Here is a 17,513-nt window from a genome sequence, read left to right on the forward strand (position 1 = left end):
TCCGAAGCAGGCTGCAGGCTCTGAGTTGTCAGCACAGAGCCCAATGCGGGGCTTGAACTCACAAACCATGAGATCATGACCTGAGCTAAAGTCGGACGCTTACCGACTGAGCCACCCAGGCACCCCTTAAGGGAAACTTTAAAATGTATTTCCTCAAGCATGCTCAGGACTAGATTAATGGACCTGGTAGAGTGATCAATTAAAAGCCTGCTCTCTAGTTCCCAGGCTTTATTTATGTTTCTGAATTTTAATAACCCAATACCCATTTTTTAATGTATTATTTTTGAGAGAGAGAGAGAGAGCACAAGTGAGGAGAGGCACAAACAGAGAGGGAGGCACAGACTCTGAAGCAGGCTCCAGGCCCTGAGCTGTCAACACAGAGCCCAATGTAGGGCTTGAACTCACAAACTGTGAGATCATGACCTGAGTGGAAGTCAGACACTCAACCGACTGAGCCACCCAGGCATCCCACCCAATACCCTTTTTAATGATTAAAAGCAAGTAGTAGGATCCAGGTCAATGTAAAGAGCATGTTCACATAACCAAAATTGAAGTAATAGTTGTATGTAGGATGTGGGAGCCCTATATGTTGTTTGCAAGGCACACAGTCCCATCCTTTCCTCCACCTACTGCAGGGGTTGTCCCTGGATGGGATAACAGAGCAGTGAAAGTAGAGGCAGGGACAGGGGAACAAACAGAAAGGGATCCCTGGGAAAGACCCTGGAGCCCTGGAGCTTGGGCTCTTCACCTCAGAAAGGGGAAGAATTGCCCCTTAGTACCACCAGACCAGCCCCCAAATTGGCGCAAGAAAAACACTCTACAATAATGTCCTCAGCGGTCCTTTAAACTCTCACCTCAACGGGGCACTATGGCATGGGTTCTCCCTTTCCACCTGTGAATCCTAAAAAAATGTGAAATGTTTTTCCCAACAGGTCCATATAGCTCTAGGAAACTTTTGGATTTCCTGGAACTATTATGTACCATTTTAAAAGAGGAATGCCTGCGTGGCTCAGTCAGTTAGCATCCGACTCTTGATTTCTGCTCAGGTCGTATCTCAGGGTTGTGAGTCCTGAGCCCCGCATCAGCCTGCTTGGGATCCTTTCTCTCTCTCTCTCTCTCTGCCCCTCCCCCACTCACACTCGCTCCTGCTCGCTCTTGCTCTCTCTCAAAATAAGTAAATTAATTAAAAAAAAAAAAAAAAAGAGCCTGCAATAATTTTCATGCCCACAGATTCTGTTAAAAAAAAAAAAAAATGACGGGAGAATGTTTTAAAACACAGAAGTCTTGGGGCGCCTGGGTGGCGCAGTTGGTTAAGCGTCCGACTTCAGCCAGGTCACGATCTCGCGGTCCGTGAGTTCGAGCCCCGTGTCGGGCTCTGGGCTGATGGCTCAGAGCCTGGAGCCTGTTTCCGATTCTGTGTCTCCCTCTCTGTCTGCCCCTCCCCCGTTCATGCTCTGTCTCTCTCTGTCCCAAAAATAAATAAAAAACGTTAGAAAAAAAAATAAAAAAAAAAACAAAACAAAAAAAACCCCACAGAAGTCTTACTGAAAGTAAATCTATGACTTCATTGAATAGAAGGGAGAAATAAATATGTTATTTGGCATTAGAGTGAAACTGAATATTGTAAATAAAACTGTACATTTGTTAATAACCTGTTTTGCCCACAATGTAATGCCTTTGTTTACAAATAGAGTGGCATATTAAAATGTTTGTTATTTATTATTTGTCCATTTATTTGTTGAGTCAGTAGCATTTATTGACTGTCTAGCCCTAGGTGCAGATACCAGGCCAGGGGCTGGGGTGGAGGGAGCAATAAAAACAGTGCTGATAATAATAACTACCACTTTCTGAGTGTTTATTGCATGACTATCTCCTTGAGTCCTACAGTAATACTATAAACTACATATTATTATTTCCATTTTTCAGAAAAGGAAACTGCGGCTTGCCTAAAGCCCCCTCACCCACAAAAATGGAGCTGAGTTAAGCCAGAGGTGCCCCAGAATCGGCTGCTCTTAATCACCCTGTACATGCCTTCTGCAAGAAGCTATTAGTCTAAGAATAATTTCAAAATCTCTAACAACCAGTACATTCTTGGCACATGGTAGACTCTTAATAAATATTTGCTCGGTGAATTGAAACTGAATCACTGAATACTGGATTTGTACTTTAATTTCAGCTTATTTTTCTAAAAGAGTATGTTACATTGGTGGATGCGATTGGAAGTAATCATCATCTTATTAATTGCCTTTAAGTATTGTTGGTCACCCTTGATGCTCTTACTACAGTTGTCAAGTGTGACACTCCTAGATAAACCATAGATCCTGAGAATAAGTTGCAGATTCTAGAAGTTGACACGGTATACCTCCAGAGCCTAACGCTCTTTTCCTTCTGCAGCTTATTCATATTTTAGTCTTGACCGCAGTTGCTGGAACTTTACAAGCGAATTATAATTGAGCACTTTTTAAATTTTGTTAATGTTTATTTATTTTGAGAACAGAGAAAGAGAGAGAGTGGGGGAGGGGCAGAGAGAGAGAGGGAGACAAAGACTCTGAAGCAGGCTTCAGGCTCGGGGCAGTCAGCACACAGCCCGATGCGGGGTTTGAACCCACAAGCCATGAGATCATGATCTGAGCCAAAGTCAAAGGCTTACTGAGCCACCCAGCACCTCAAGCATTTTTTTTTTTTAAAGAAAACAGTAATTGCTACAAGAATGAAGGACTAGGGAAGGTGTGTGGTAGAGGGACACCTCGTTCTGAAATAGGTTCAGAACACATGGGTTTCCAACTGCCATGTGACTCTGACATTTTTCCACTTGGGTACACAAACAGAGGTCATTTGAAGGACATAATTTCAGATTCTCAACCTGCATCTGAAAGGACTGTTTCCTGCCATTAATCCACCTGGAAACATACATGTGGTCCAGTATTTGTGGACCCATCTCTCCTTACCATCTCTCCTTTAATAATTACTCCCCACCATCAAAATTTTTAAAAAGCACACGTTTCACTCATCCCAAATCTACCTGTGGCGTTTCATTGTAAACCCCAAGATTGTCCAAAGATGGGAAAATCCCTGAGGCACCAAACACAGAGACAGATTCTTAAATGCTGGTGTTGACAAAGTGAATGACTTTAATGGCTGATTAAATAATCTTTTTGCTTGTCAGGTAAGTTCCTTATTCTTTGCTATCAATATAAAAGCAGGACATGTTAGCTGAGAGTGCATTAACAATAACTATTGATGATATGTTACTGTAAAACCAGCAAGTTTGAAGAACTAAGTAGTAGTGCTATAACAAAACATTCTTTCCCATCTGCTTATTTATGTCAGTATGTTTCTCAGAACTTACAACTATAAAACAACAAATAAGCATAGACTCTATGCTAAAGTCTGTGTAATTCTTGCAATAAATAATATTCAAATGTGGATACATAAACTTACAGAAAAATTAGTTCTACCCATCTGATTAAGAAGTGCATTGTGGAGCTCCTGGGTGGCTCAGCAGGTTAAGCATCTGGTTCTTGATTTCAGCTCAGGTCATGATATCGGGGCTTCATAGGTTCAAGTCCCACACTGGGCTCTGGGCTGATGGCGCCTGCTTGGGATTCTCTCTCTCCTTCTCTCTCCCCCTTCCTCCACTCGTACTGTCTCTGTCTCTCTAAAAATAAATAAATAAACCTTAAAAAAAAAAGAAATGCATTGCTAATAAAATTTTACTTTTCATAATTAATATCATAATTTGTCATATATTTATATTTCAATCTATGTATCAATAATACTTATAATACTGAATCCAAAAAATTTTTAATACTTTGAGCTTATGATCACAAAAACCTTAAAAATTTAGATTTAAATGTATATACATATTTTGTAGTAAAAAAGTTTGATGGGTCTATCCATAGAAGACTTTCAGGCATAAAAATATTTGACATTGGGGCACCTGGGTGGCTCAGTCAGTTAAGCGACAGACTTTGGCTCAGGTCATGATCTCATGGTTCATGGGTTCGAGCCCCTTGTCAGGCTCTGTGCCGACAGCCCAGAGCCTGGAGCCTACTTTGGATTCTGTGCCTCCTTCTCTCTCTCTGCCCCTCCCCACTCACACTCTGTCTCTCTCTCTTTCAACAATAGATAAACATTTTTAAAAATTAAAAAATATATATTTGACATTGAAAGGAGGAGTGGGATGAAAATACAGATTTAAGGGAGAAAAATGAAAACTATATTTTCTGCTGTTAAAGAAGAGCTCATCAATGTATTTTTAAAATAAATGAATGCAGGAATCAAATCGATTTGGCATTTTGCTTCTAATTAATACAATTGAAGTGTCAATTTACACTGTCAGAAATTACATCCTTTGCCAAATATTTAAATTTATGATTTTAAAAAATAATAACTTTAAAATGTGTGCAGGTGTCAATTGTTTTGTTTTCAAATTATTTGGTGGGCTAATGGAGCAAGAACGTTTGAATGCTGCTCTATCAAATATCTGAGGTCCAGACAAACACTAAAGAATCTGTGGCTTTTCTGTTTCAAAACTTCTAGTCAAAGAAATGAACACATTGTGATGATATCACGTAAAATGTGCCATTTCAGAAAATTATCCAATTAGCATAATTATTGCTCATACACTTGATATGCAATTACGTTTTTTTAAATGGCTCTTGTGAAAAATCAACATTCATAAATTCTAAGAACAAATTTTAGAGATTGATATTAAATCCCACGTTAATTCATTCACTCATTCATTCAACAAATGGTTGAACCCCTCTCCTTAGTCCAAGCCTATGGGAGGCTCTGGGAGCACAGCCGGAACAAAACTGTTCAGGTCTCTCTTCCTTGCCAACTTACACTGCAGTGGAGGAAGGCCATCTGTAAACAGGCAAATGCCCAATTAAGATAATTTTGGATTGTGTGAAGTGCTGAGGACAATGAAAACCAAATCAAGGGGCTCCTGGGTGGCTCAGTCGGTTAAGCAAATGGGTTGAGCGAATGACTTCGGCTCAGGTCATGATCTCACAGTTCGTGAGTTCGAGCCCCGTGTCAGGCTCTGTGCTGACCGCGCAGAGCCTGGAGCCTGCTTCGGGTCTGTGTCTCCCTCTCTCTCTGCCCCCTCCCCCACCCACACTCTGTCTCTCTCTCTCTCTCTCTCTCAAAAATAAACATTTAAAAAAAATTTTTAAACAAAGAAAACCAAGTGAAGTGATAACAATTAATTGGGAAGTTGGACAGAGGTGTGGGGGGGCGCAGGGCTGACCATGAAACTAATGGAGTTTCTCATCTACACAGGCTTCTTCCGAGCCCTGGGGGAATGGTAGCCACTGGTGTGGAGGGTCCCATGTGCACACACATGCCACACCCCCACACATCCCCAAACAAAACACTTAGAATGTCCTAAAGTCTTAGGGCCCATATATGAAAAAAACCCAATAGAGATTTTGACAACAATCTTAAAAATTTACATGCCATTACCGATAATGAGTAGTGAAACCCAAGAAACTTTTCTAAACTCTCAATCATAAATACACATTTCAATCAATGATACTATTCCATTGTATGCACTGCATAGAGAGATGTGTGACACCATCAATGTCATAGGAAAAGGTGATTGAAGTATGGAGCCAAAATTTTATAGTAAAAAATATTATGTCAGGCAGTTCATTAATAAAAACATATGTTCTTTTTCTGGCTTTCCTAACATTTGGGGTATGTGTCAGCTTTTTCATTTTGTCCTTTGTTGTGACTTCTTTTCTTAGTCTTTTTTAAAAATTACTTCATCGTGTTATTTTATTTTTGAAGAGACAGAGCATGTGTGTGAGCGAGGGAGGGGCAGTGGGAGAGAGAGAGGAGAGAGAGAGGGGGATAGAGGAGAGAGAGAGAAAGAAGAGAGAGAGAGAGAGAGAGAGAGAATCTTAAGCAGCTCTAAGCTCAGCACAGAGCCCAATGTGAGGCTCAATCCCATGACCCTGGGATCTTAACCTGAGCCAAAATCAAGAGTTGGACATTCAACTGACTGGCCACCCAGGTGCCCCCTTTTCTTATTCTAAATAAATATTCACTTTTGTGTGAATTTCTATACTCATAATTTTGTATTCTTTTTCTCAAATTGTATAAGCCTCAGGACTCATAAAACCTGTCTGGCCCCTGGGAAAGCTACTTTCCATGGAGAGATCTGGAAAGCCCTGATGAATTGCAGGGATCTGAATAAGGACAGAGTTCCAGGGAGAAAGGAGTAGTGATAAGGCTTTGAAAGAGGATGGTCTTGTGAGAGGACCAGTGTGACTAGAGCTCATTCAGGGCCTTGGAGGCTGGGGAAGAGGCTTGATCTCATTCTAAATACAATCAAAACCCCGTGTGATTCATATGTAAGCAGCAGCATCAGTATAAAAATATGTTGAATATTTAAAATAGCCTAAAGTCCTAACATGTATACACTGAAACATCTTCCCACTCATAAAAATAGAAATCTTAACCTTTTGTGCGAGAAAAGGTTACTACTGCCCCTCAGTGGTAAAAAGGAAATATTCAGATAACATGATATCCAGGCTACATAAAACAAGCATCCATCAGTGGTGATAAATTCCTTTTTATTAAACAATAAACCAAAATAATCATTTTATAAAATATTAATTTTAAGGTCATGGAGTTAACATTATAATTTTCAAATTAATCTGAGAATACTGAGCCTGCTAGCTACTTACTAATGAAGAACGCACATGGGGACAGCTCTCTACAAATGGCCTTTAATGTGTTCGTAGTTCCTTCCTTTTTTCCCTCCCCTCTCCCTAACCTGGCTGCCTTTCCTACTTCCTCCTGCCCTGCCTCCTTCATTCTTCCCTTGCTTTCACCCTTCATTTTTCTTCCCTTCACAAGGGTTTATAAGCACCTGCTTTGTGCTAGGTACATGTAAAAAGGTAACCACAATACACATCAGCTTGTGACTTAGTGAGGAAAGCAGACTTCAAGCAAATAATCATTTCTAATTGTCATGTTTGGTAAGAGAGAGAACTTTGGGGGTCATGGGAGCATCTATCAGTAGACTACACTAGCCTGGGGAGATAGCAAAAGTCTCTTTGATGAAACAGCCTTAGGCCTCAACATTGTTACCTCAAGGACACTAGGAATTAGGCAGGGGAGGGTGAGGGGAGGAGCTTTCCAAGCAAAGGAACAGCATCTGCAAAGACCACGAGACGGGAAAGCAAACGGTGTTTGAGACAGTGAAAGAAAACCAAGCAAGGAGGGAGAGGGGCTAAAAATGAGACAGGGGAGGTAGGTGGGAGTTCTGTCTTGAAGCACCTTGTAGGCCTTGACAAGGATTTTGGGCTTAATCCTAACAGTGATAGGAAAATGGGTAAAGGGTTTAAAAAGTGGGCAAAATAGGACTTTTTGTGTTGCAGGTGACAGAAACCATAGCTCCCTGTCATTGATCCAACTGGCTCCCTAAGCCACAGGTAGCCGTATTGCTGGGGTTGTGAGTCCATTCAGAGATAGCTATGCATACACAGGCAAATATACCTAGGCATCTTATCATCATGTAATATATGGTAGCACATGGTACATGCTGTCTAGAATCTTGTTTTTATTTATTTTTTTAATGTTTATTTTGAAAGTGAGAGAGAGAGACAGAGTGTGCGTGGGGGGAGGGGGCAGGGAGAGAGGGAGACACAGAATCCGAAGCAGGCTCCAGGCTCTGAGCTGTCAGCATGGAGCCCGACGTGGGGCTCAAATTCATGACCTCTGAGATCGTGACCTGAGTGGAAGTGGGACACTTAACCGACTGAGCTACCCAGAGGCGCCCCTTGAATCTTATTTTTTATTTTTTAACTTAATAATAGATCTTACCAATTATCCCTATCAGTATATACAGACTGCCTCATTCTTTTTTTCCTCTGGACTAGATTGTCTGTTGTATGCATGTACCATTATTTATTTAACTAGTCCCCTATTCTGAACATTGAGTTCATTTCTGGGTTTTTGCTACTGCAAGCAATGCCACAGTCAGTGTTCTCACAAGTGTCATTGCCTCCTATGAATCATATCTGCCAGACAAGTTCCTAGAAGTGGAATTTCTGGGTCAAAAAGCATGTTCATATTGTAATTTTGATAGATATGGCCAAAGGCCTTCCTAGAAATACTATTAGTGTATTCAACTAACAAAGGGTTAATACTGCATGTACTACATATACAAGGGTATGACAGATGACAACGTTGTACCTCAGCAGAGTTTTAATTTGTACCTCTTTCATTAAAAATGAACTTGAGCCTCCTTTGATCTGATTAAGAGCCTGCGCTTGTTATGAATTAAAAATTACCTAATTAGGCCGAGAGCAAAACAAAGGCCTAGAGCTAAAAATGATGTTTCATTCATTCAACAAATAGTTTTTGAAAAACAACTCTTCATAGCCACACTCATAACATAGGCACTGATGACCTAAGATGGGTGAGACTCAGTCCTGTCCAGATGAGCTCAAGTTTAATGAGGGAGATGGATGTGGAAACATGCAATTAAATGCAATATGCTATTAAAAAAAAAAAAAAAAGGAGGATGGAAGGCAGAAATATGAGAGCCCAGAAAAGAACAACTAATGTTTATATGATAGCCACTCACATATGTCTTCTTAGAATGCTTAATTTTTAAAAGGCAGGGAATTGGGGGAAGCAGGTAATTAATTCTTTCTAATTTTTGTAGGGCCTCCTTGGGTTTTTTAAAACTTGGATCTGTGCATTAGCAAAAACATCCATAACGGCTTAATAGAACGGGGATTTTTTTTAAATGTTTGAACTAAAAATGTGCCTGAAATTATAGTTAAGATCTAGAACTACTCTTCGTAAAAGTGTAGTGTGGTTGACACAGTGGGGGAAGTTACCTCGACACACATGATATCATTTTAAATTCTGAGGCCGCATTCAATTTTACACAGAGCCCACTCCCCTCCGTGCCCCCCAACTTCAACGCCATGTCCCCACCCACCATACCCCCCAGGTTCAATCAAGATGTATTCTAATGAATGGCTTTGTCTTCCAGAAACTCTTGGGTGAAAACCAACTTTATGCTATTAGTTTTAATCCCTAAAAAGCACTTTGGCACTTACATACTTTTAAATGTTTTGAAATCTGTTTCTCCCTTCTGTCGGGTCTTGCCTAATAGTAAATAAGTACTCAGTGATACTCAGTGCAAAATGGAAGTGGAGACAAAACAGCCTCTTGCTTCCAAATGGCATGGCAGAATAGCAGAGGATAGGTGTTTGGCGCGAAGCGTGGCCACACATTTTCACTTCAGTTACACATAGGATGAGCTGAGGAGTTGAAATGGCCAGAGCAAGAGGGTATCTGTCAGGCCCCAACACCCCAGTGCTTAGGTCCAGTCCAGGTCCTTCACAGTCCAGGCTGGGGACTTGGGTTCACACAGATGCAAGCCATGACTCCGCATCTTGGACCAGCACCGAAGTCTAGCTGTGGGCAGAGCCTCTGTGAACAGGTACTTCTCCCACCTACGGACTTTGCAGATTCATCCCATAGAATTTACGGTATGAGGTCTTCCTCCCAGGATTAACCAACCTCCAAAAAGCCAAGCACGTGCTCCTAAGGAAATTTTGCTCTTTTTCTGTGAAGTCTGTCTTAACCCCTACTTCCCTCAAGATAACTTCTTCCCAAATCATCCTGAACATTCTAGATTTCTTGTAGACAAGTTGCAGGTAAAACGAGTATTCCCATCTGGAATGCACCCTTATCAGTGGAAGAAGCAATTTCCCCATAATATAGGAATAAAGAGTTTTATTTGTATTATAATTCCCTAAGAGCTTTCATTCCACTATCTCACCCTTCTCCACAGATAGTGTGAGTGTCTATCATCCCATTGTATAGACACAGAACCACTTTCCTTTCCTGGTGATCTACAGTGTATGGAAGCCAGTAAAGACATGACTGGAAAATCTCCCTTATCTGCCATTTCATTTATTTTTCAACAAATGTTTTCCCATTGCAACTATGTGTCAGGCACTACTCTAGGTACTGAGGCTATAGAGGTAAAATTCATGATTTCTCCTTTCTGTGAGATAGTATCTAGGAAAAGGAGACAAATATAAATAAGTGCAATAAAATGTCGATCTTGCTGGGATATAGTGGAACCCAAAGGAGGGAGAAGTCAATTCTCTGTGTGAAATAGGGAGGGAAAGTTTTAAACAGGAAACGATTCCAACCATTTTGAAAGATGAATAGTGAAGACTGAATGGGAGAGGACATTTCAGAAAGAGAAAGCATGAAAGTAAATAATATAAATAGGGGCACCTGATTATTCAGTTAAGTGTCCGACTCTTGATTTGGGTCAGGTCATAATCTCATGGTTCCTGACTTTGAGTACTACATCAGAGTGCTGTCAGCACAGAGCCTGCTTTGGGTCCTATGTCCACTGCCCCCCTCTTTCCCTTCCCCCTCTCAAAAATAAACATTAAGAAAGAAAGAAAGAAAGAAAGAAAGAAGAAGAAAGAGAAAGGAATGGAGAGAAAGAAAAGAAAGAAAGAAAGAAGAAATAAAGAAAGAAGAAAGAAAGACGAATCGGAAGGAGGAAAGACAGCAAGAAAGTAACGAAAGAAAGGAAAGAAAGAAAGAAGAAGAAAGAAAGAAAGGCATACCACCAACCACTTGCCCATACCAGAATTCTGGAAACAATTATTTAGGCATTATCACCTGTCAGTTCATCCTTCAAAAGGTCTCCCTTCTCAATCCCAAAGCCACTGCCTCATTTCCAGCTCTTAGCTATTCCACTTGGATAACAGAAAATGGGCTTATAACTTTTTCCCTGCCTGCGTGCTCTCCTGCTCCAAAATGCCCTCCACATGGTATAGACCTCCAGAATTCACTTTTAAACATAGTTGTTTCCCAGTCTTTTCCCATAGCTAATCCACTCCCCAAGAGTAGCCCAAGGCCTTTCACTGTCTGGTTCCAGCATAACTTTCCCCCACATCTTCTTATAATACACTGTGTTTTAGCCACAAAAGGAACCTTGAAACTTCCCAAACATGACGTGTTTCTGTCATGCTCACATCCTTGTCTCATACTAGTTGGAATTCCTCTTTTTGCAACCCCTTTCTTCCTCCTAAAATCCTTTAAATCCTAAAAAATCACCTCCTAAATAAAAACTTGTTCAGTAGCCCCAGTAAAAATGAATCATTCCTTCTGGTGTATTGTATGTATGTTTAAGAACAAGAGCAAATGCCAGAAATAAAAAGGAAGGCATATATAGGAATAATGACATAAAAGCCGAGGTAGGGGGTGGAGGGAACCTGTCTTTAGGTACTAAGGGATTTACATTTTTTCCAGCTTTATTGAGATATAAGCGACATGTAACACTGTGTAAGTTCAAGGTGTACACTGTGATCATTTGATACACATATATATTGAAAAAATGGTTTCCCACAATAAAGTTAACTAACACAAACTTACTTCACATAATTATCATTTTTCCTTGTTATGGTGAGAATATTTAAGCTCTATTCTCTTGGCAACTTTTAAGAAAAATGCTCATGGATGTTTTAGAAAAACACAGACACACACACACACACACACACACACACACACAGAGAAATGATTTTTAACTACAGGTAAGAAGATTGTTTGACCTAATGAAGAATGTATTGAAGAAGGAAAAACTCGTGAACCCATCTGTTTTGGAAGACTAGAACATCTGAAATTGTGGAAGATTAGGACAAGCATCCTGTGTCAGGTATGACTTAAATTGGGTCAGACTTATGACTGAACTAAAAAGCCCCTTGAGAGTGTTTGCGGCTCAGGAGTCTATGACTAAATGAATTCATTTCTGCAGGAGAGTCCTGGGAGTTCCTAGATACAGGGGCGAGGAGGGGACAGATGAGCCCTGCTCTGATAATATTAAAGGTCTCATTCTGTTTCTTTTGAATGTTTAGATAAGAAATAGGAAAATTACATTCACAAAATATCTTGTATGAACCTAAAAATGACCCAGCTGGGCACAAAGTCTTTGTGATTGTTTTACACACTGAAGTTAATTGTGCCTACCTATTTATAAAATTGACAGGTGAGAGATTTTACTATTGTGTAACAAAGTAGCAAAATGTTGACATGTGTTCTGTGTGGTATTGTTGAGTGCAGCATATGAATTTATTAAAATTTAGAAAATAATTCTTTTTTTTTTTTTAATTTTTTTTTCAACGTTTTTTTATTTATTTTTGGGACAGAGAGAGACAGAGCATGAACGGGGGAGGGGCAGAGAGAGAGGGAGACACAGAATCGGAAACAGGCTCCAGGCTCTGAGCCATCAACCCAGAGCCCGACGCGGGGCTCGAACTCACGGACCGCGAGATCGTGACCTGGCTGAAGTCGGACGCTCAACCGACTGCGCCACCCAGGCGCCCCAATAATTCTTTTTTTAATGTGTATTTTTGAAAGAGACGGAGAGCAGGGGAGAGGCAGAGAGAGAGAGAGGAGATCGAGGATCTGAAGCAGGATCTGTGCTGACAGCAGAGAGCCCCATGCAAGGCTCGAACTCACAAGCCACAAGATCATAACCTGAGCTGAAGAAAGACACTCAACCAACTGCGCCACCCAGGCGTCCCAATAAATTCCTTTTCTTAAAGATGTTTATTTATTTTGAGAGAGAGAGAAAGCATAAGCAGGGGTGGGGGCAGAGACAGAGGAGACAGAGAGAATCCCAAACAGGCTCCACACTCAGTGGGGAGCCCAACTTGAACTCATGACCTCGAAAGCATGACCTGAGCAGATATCAAGACTCGGTCGCTTAACTGACTGAGCCACACAGGCAGCCCAGAAAATAATTCTTAATTACTATTACTAAAAAAATTCAAGCATCCAATATCAAAAATAGAATTCTGGAGGAATTTAACTACAGGCAGATCCTCACAGTGAAGTAAACTATCTACTGAAAATGAGTGTGAAAATATTGTCAATAAGCTGGTGGGGAGCAGGGATGCTCTGCTCCATGTACAACAAACAAATGGTTCTCCTTCATAGACAATTAGTTTATGTGTAGATTTTTTATTGTTATTACTATTAACAGGTTTCAAAGGTACTATAAGCAACAATTCTCATTTATTGCTGATGGGAATGCAAAACTCCCACTTTGGAAGACAGTTTGGCAGTTTCTAGAAAGCTAAGCATACTCGTAACCATATGATCCAGCAATGACAGTCCTTGGTATTTACCCAAATTAGTTGAAAATTATGCCCAACACTCGATTGTTTATAGCAGGTTTATTCAGAATTGCCAAAACTTGGAAACAACCAAGATGTTCTTCAATAGGTGAGTAAATAAGCCATGGAATATCCATTCATTGACTAAACATTAGCTAGCTTTAAAAAGAAAAGAGCTCTCAAGCCATGAAACGACACAGAGGAAACGTAAATGCATATTGCTAAGTCAAAGAAGCCAGTCTTAAAAGACTACATGTTGTATGATTCCAACTATGTGATATCATGGAAAAGACAAAACTGTTGTGACCATTAAACAATGACTGGTTGCCAAAAACTATGGGGAGGGAGGGCTGAATAGATGAATGCAGATTTTTATAGGGCAGTAAAACTATTCTGTATGATTACCATAGTGGTAGATATATGTCATACATTTGTCAAAAACCCATCGAATGTAAAACAAAAAGAGTGAACCCACTATAAACTTTAGTTGATAATAATATATCAATACTGGCTCATCAATTTTAACAAATATACCATACTAACACAACTGAGCAGAGAGTAGATAGAAGTGGTACATGGGAAATCTCATACTTTTTGCTCAATTTTTCTATAAATGTAAAACTGCTTTAAAAAAAGTCTATTAATTTTAAAATAACTATAACAATAGAAAATAGGTAAAGCTTAAGAATTATTTAAAAAAAGAACTTTAAATTATTCAAATAAAAATGTAAGTGGCTGATACACAACAAAAATCTTGAATGTTACTGGTAACACAAATGACACAACTACAAATGATATTGAAATACTATTTCTCCTATTAACTTTGAAAAGGTATTTTAGGGGCCCCTGGGTGGCTCAATCAGTTGAGTGTCTGACTCTTGATTTCAGCTCAGGTCATGATCCCAGGGTTGTGGAATCGAGCCCCGCATTAGACTCCGTGCTGAGCATGGAGCCTGCAGTCTACTTAAGATTCCCTCTCCCTCTGCTTCTGCCCCTGTCCTCGACTCGCACACATGCACTCTCTCTCTCTAAAATTAAAAAAAGTTGGGGCGCCTGGGTGACTCATTTGGTTGAGCTGAAGACTTCAGCCCAGGTCGTTATTTCATGGTTCACAAGTTCAAGCCCCAACCCGGGGTCTGTGCCAATGGTGCAGAGCCTGCCTGGGATTCTCTCTCTCCCTCTTTCCCTTCCCCTCCCCTGCTTGCTTTCTCTCTCTCTCTCTCTCTTTCTCAAATAAATAAATAAACTTTATTTAAAAAAATTAAAAATTAGGGGCGCCTGGGTGGCGCAGTCAGTTAAGCGTCCGACTTCAGCCAGGTCACGATCTTGTTCGAGCCCCGCGTCAGGCTCTGGGCTGATGGCTCAGAGCCTGGAGCCTGTTTCCAATTCTGTGGTCTCCCTCTCTCTCTGCCCTCCCCTGTTCATGCTCTGTCTCTCTCTGTCCCAAAAATAAAAAAAAAATAAAACGTTGGAAAAAAAAATTTTTTTTAATAAAAAAAATAAAAATTAAAATTAGAGACACCTGGATGGCTTAGTCAGTTAAGCATATGACTCTTGATTTTGCTCAGGTCATGATTTCACAGTTGTGGGATCAAGCCCAACATCAGGCTCACGCTGACAGCATGGAACCTGCTTGGAATTCTCTCTTTCTCTCTCTCTCTCTCCCTCTCTCTCTCTCTCTCTGCCCCTCCCCCTGTCCTCTCTCTCTTTCAAAATAAATAAGCAACTTTTAAAAAATTAAAATTTAAATTAAAAAAAGGCATTTTAAAGTATTTTAAGTACAATGGAACTGCATTTTTGTACACTGTTGGTGGAAATGAAAAATCATGACAGCTTCTCTGAAAAGCAGTTTGACAAGAATCTCAAACAGCTTGACTGAGTACTTCTAGGAATCTATACCGTGTGTGTGTGTGTGTGTGTGTGATTTTATAAAGATGAAATTTTGTAAAAACAAAGGAATGGCTCAATAAGTTCATATAATGGCATTATGTAGTGAATAAAAACTATGTTTTTGAAGAATATTTAAAAATGGAAAAATGTTCAACCTATGATTTTAAAATAGGAATGTCTTTATTGGTTTTTCTGCTGTGTTGTTGAAAAATTTTTAAATGCCAATAAATAGATTATACCTCAATAATGTTTTGCAACATCTTTTTTCACCTGATAACATATAACAGGATTCCTTCTATGAATGTATACAGCTAGATTATCCACATTATCTTTCATCTTTTTAAAAGTTTCGTAATATTTTCTTGGGTGCATGTACTAAAAACCAGTTAAGATGTTTTAAAATTTAGTTTTGAGATTAATTCATTCTTCACACACACACACACACACACACACACAACACCTTCAAACTACTTTTAGATTGAAAGGATATCTTTGATAATTTTAATCACTTCATTTGCCAACACAGAATTCAATTTGCTTTATAGACCTAGGCACTTTACCTGACCTTTCTCCATATGCACCATCTGCCCATCAAGCAGATAGCTAAAAGTTTGTTTTCCTTAAAGATTTAAAACAGGTCTTTCAGGGGCGCCTGGGTGGCTCAGTCAGTTAAGCGTCTGACTTCAGCTCAGGTCATGATCTTGCAGTCAGTGAGTTCAAACCCCACATCAGGCTCTGTGCTAACAGCTCGGGGCCTGGAGCCTGCTTGGGATTCTCTGTCTCTCTCTCTCTCTCTCTCTCTCTCTGCTCCTCCCCCACTTGCACTGTGTCTCTCTCTGTCTCTCAAAAATGAATAAACGTTAAAAAAAACATTTTAAAAAAATGTCTTTCATGTCTTTCAGTTAACTTTTCAACAAGCCCAGCAAGGTCCACCTGTGTGTCATAATTTTAGGGATATTTCTGCCCAATTTCTAAGTTTGTCCATTTGCTCTAAAACCTGAAAGACTTTGATCAGAATCAAAGCCATTTGGTGCACCTGGGTGGCTCAGTCAGTTAAGCTTCCAACTCTTGATTTCAGCCCAGGTCATGATCTCTTGGTTCATAGAACCCAGCCCCATGTTGAGCCCCCAGGATCAAGCCTTCTTGGAATTCTGTCTCTCTGCCACTCTCCTGCTTGCATGCGAGTGCACTTTCTCTCTTTCTCTCAAAATAAATAAACTTTGAAAAGAAAAAAAAAAGACCTATCCCCAGAGGAAAGTAGAGCATTACTTAAATCCACTCTAAAATAGTCCTTTCTCCTGGTGCTCCCCTCTCTACTCAATGTCCACACAAAGATGACTCACAAATTTATATCTCCAGCCCAAGCCTCTGTCTCCTCAGGCATCAAAGTTGATTATACAACTGGCAGCTTACCTTGGCCTCTTGGGATTCTCAAGATGTTCAAGTCTAATGAAGTCATGCTTTCACCACTTCCCACACCCACCAATTCCCCTAACCTGGTTTCCTTCCGTAGCCCCCACTTCAGTGAACTAGTCATTCAGTTGAAGGAGCCTGAAAGCCAGAAGTCATCCATGATACCTCCCTCTGTCTCACCTCCATGCTCAAACCAGCCCCCAAGCCGTCAAAATTATGTTTTCCTCCATCTTCTCCACCTTCTTAACCAAGCTTTGTCTATTTTTTTAATGTTTATTTTATAAAAATAGAGAGAGCACATGTGGGGGAGGGGTAGAGAGAGAGGGACAGAGGCTACATAGCAGGCTCTGTGCTGACAGCAGAGAGCCTGATGCAGGGCTCGAACTCAGGAGATGTGAGATCATGACCTGAGCTAAAGTCAGATGCTCAACTGATGGAGCCACCCATGTGCCCCAAGTTTTATCCATTTTAATAACCTCCTAAGCAGTCTACCTGTATCCCTTTTAACCCCAGTCAAACCTATTCAACATTACAGCAAAAGCAAAAAAAAAAAAAAATTTACATATATATATATATATATATATATATATATATATATATATGTGTGTGTATATATATATGTATGTATATATATATATATATTTGTGTTTTTTTTTATTTGAGAGAGAGAGAGTGAGAGTGCACAAGCAGGGGAGAAGGACAGAGGGAGGGAAAGAGAATCTAAGCAGGCTTCACACTCAGCACAGAGCCCGATGTGGGGCTTGATCCCACAACCCTGGGATTATGATATGAGCCAAAATCAAGAGTTGGACCCTCAACCAACTGAGCCACCCAGATGCCCCAAAAGAAAACTTTAATACATATTATACCCTTGACCCTCTATGATTACAGAGTCTTTGCATATACTGTTTCCTTGACTTGAATCATTCTTCACTCTTTGATAACTCCAACTCCTTCACATTTCTGCTGAAAGCATCATTTTATAGGAAACTTTCATTGTGCTTATGACCAGGTGAAATCCTCCCCATC

This window comes from Lynx canadensis, chromosome A1 (genome assembly GCF_007474595.2).
Source record: "Lynx canadensis isolate LIC74 chromosome A1, mLynCan4.pri.v2, whole genome shotgun sequence".
NCBI classification, from domain to species: Eukaryota; Metazoa; Chordata; class Mammalia; order Carnivora; family Felidae; genus Lynx; species Lynx canadensis.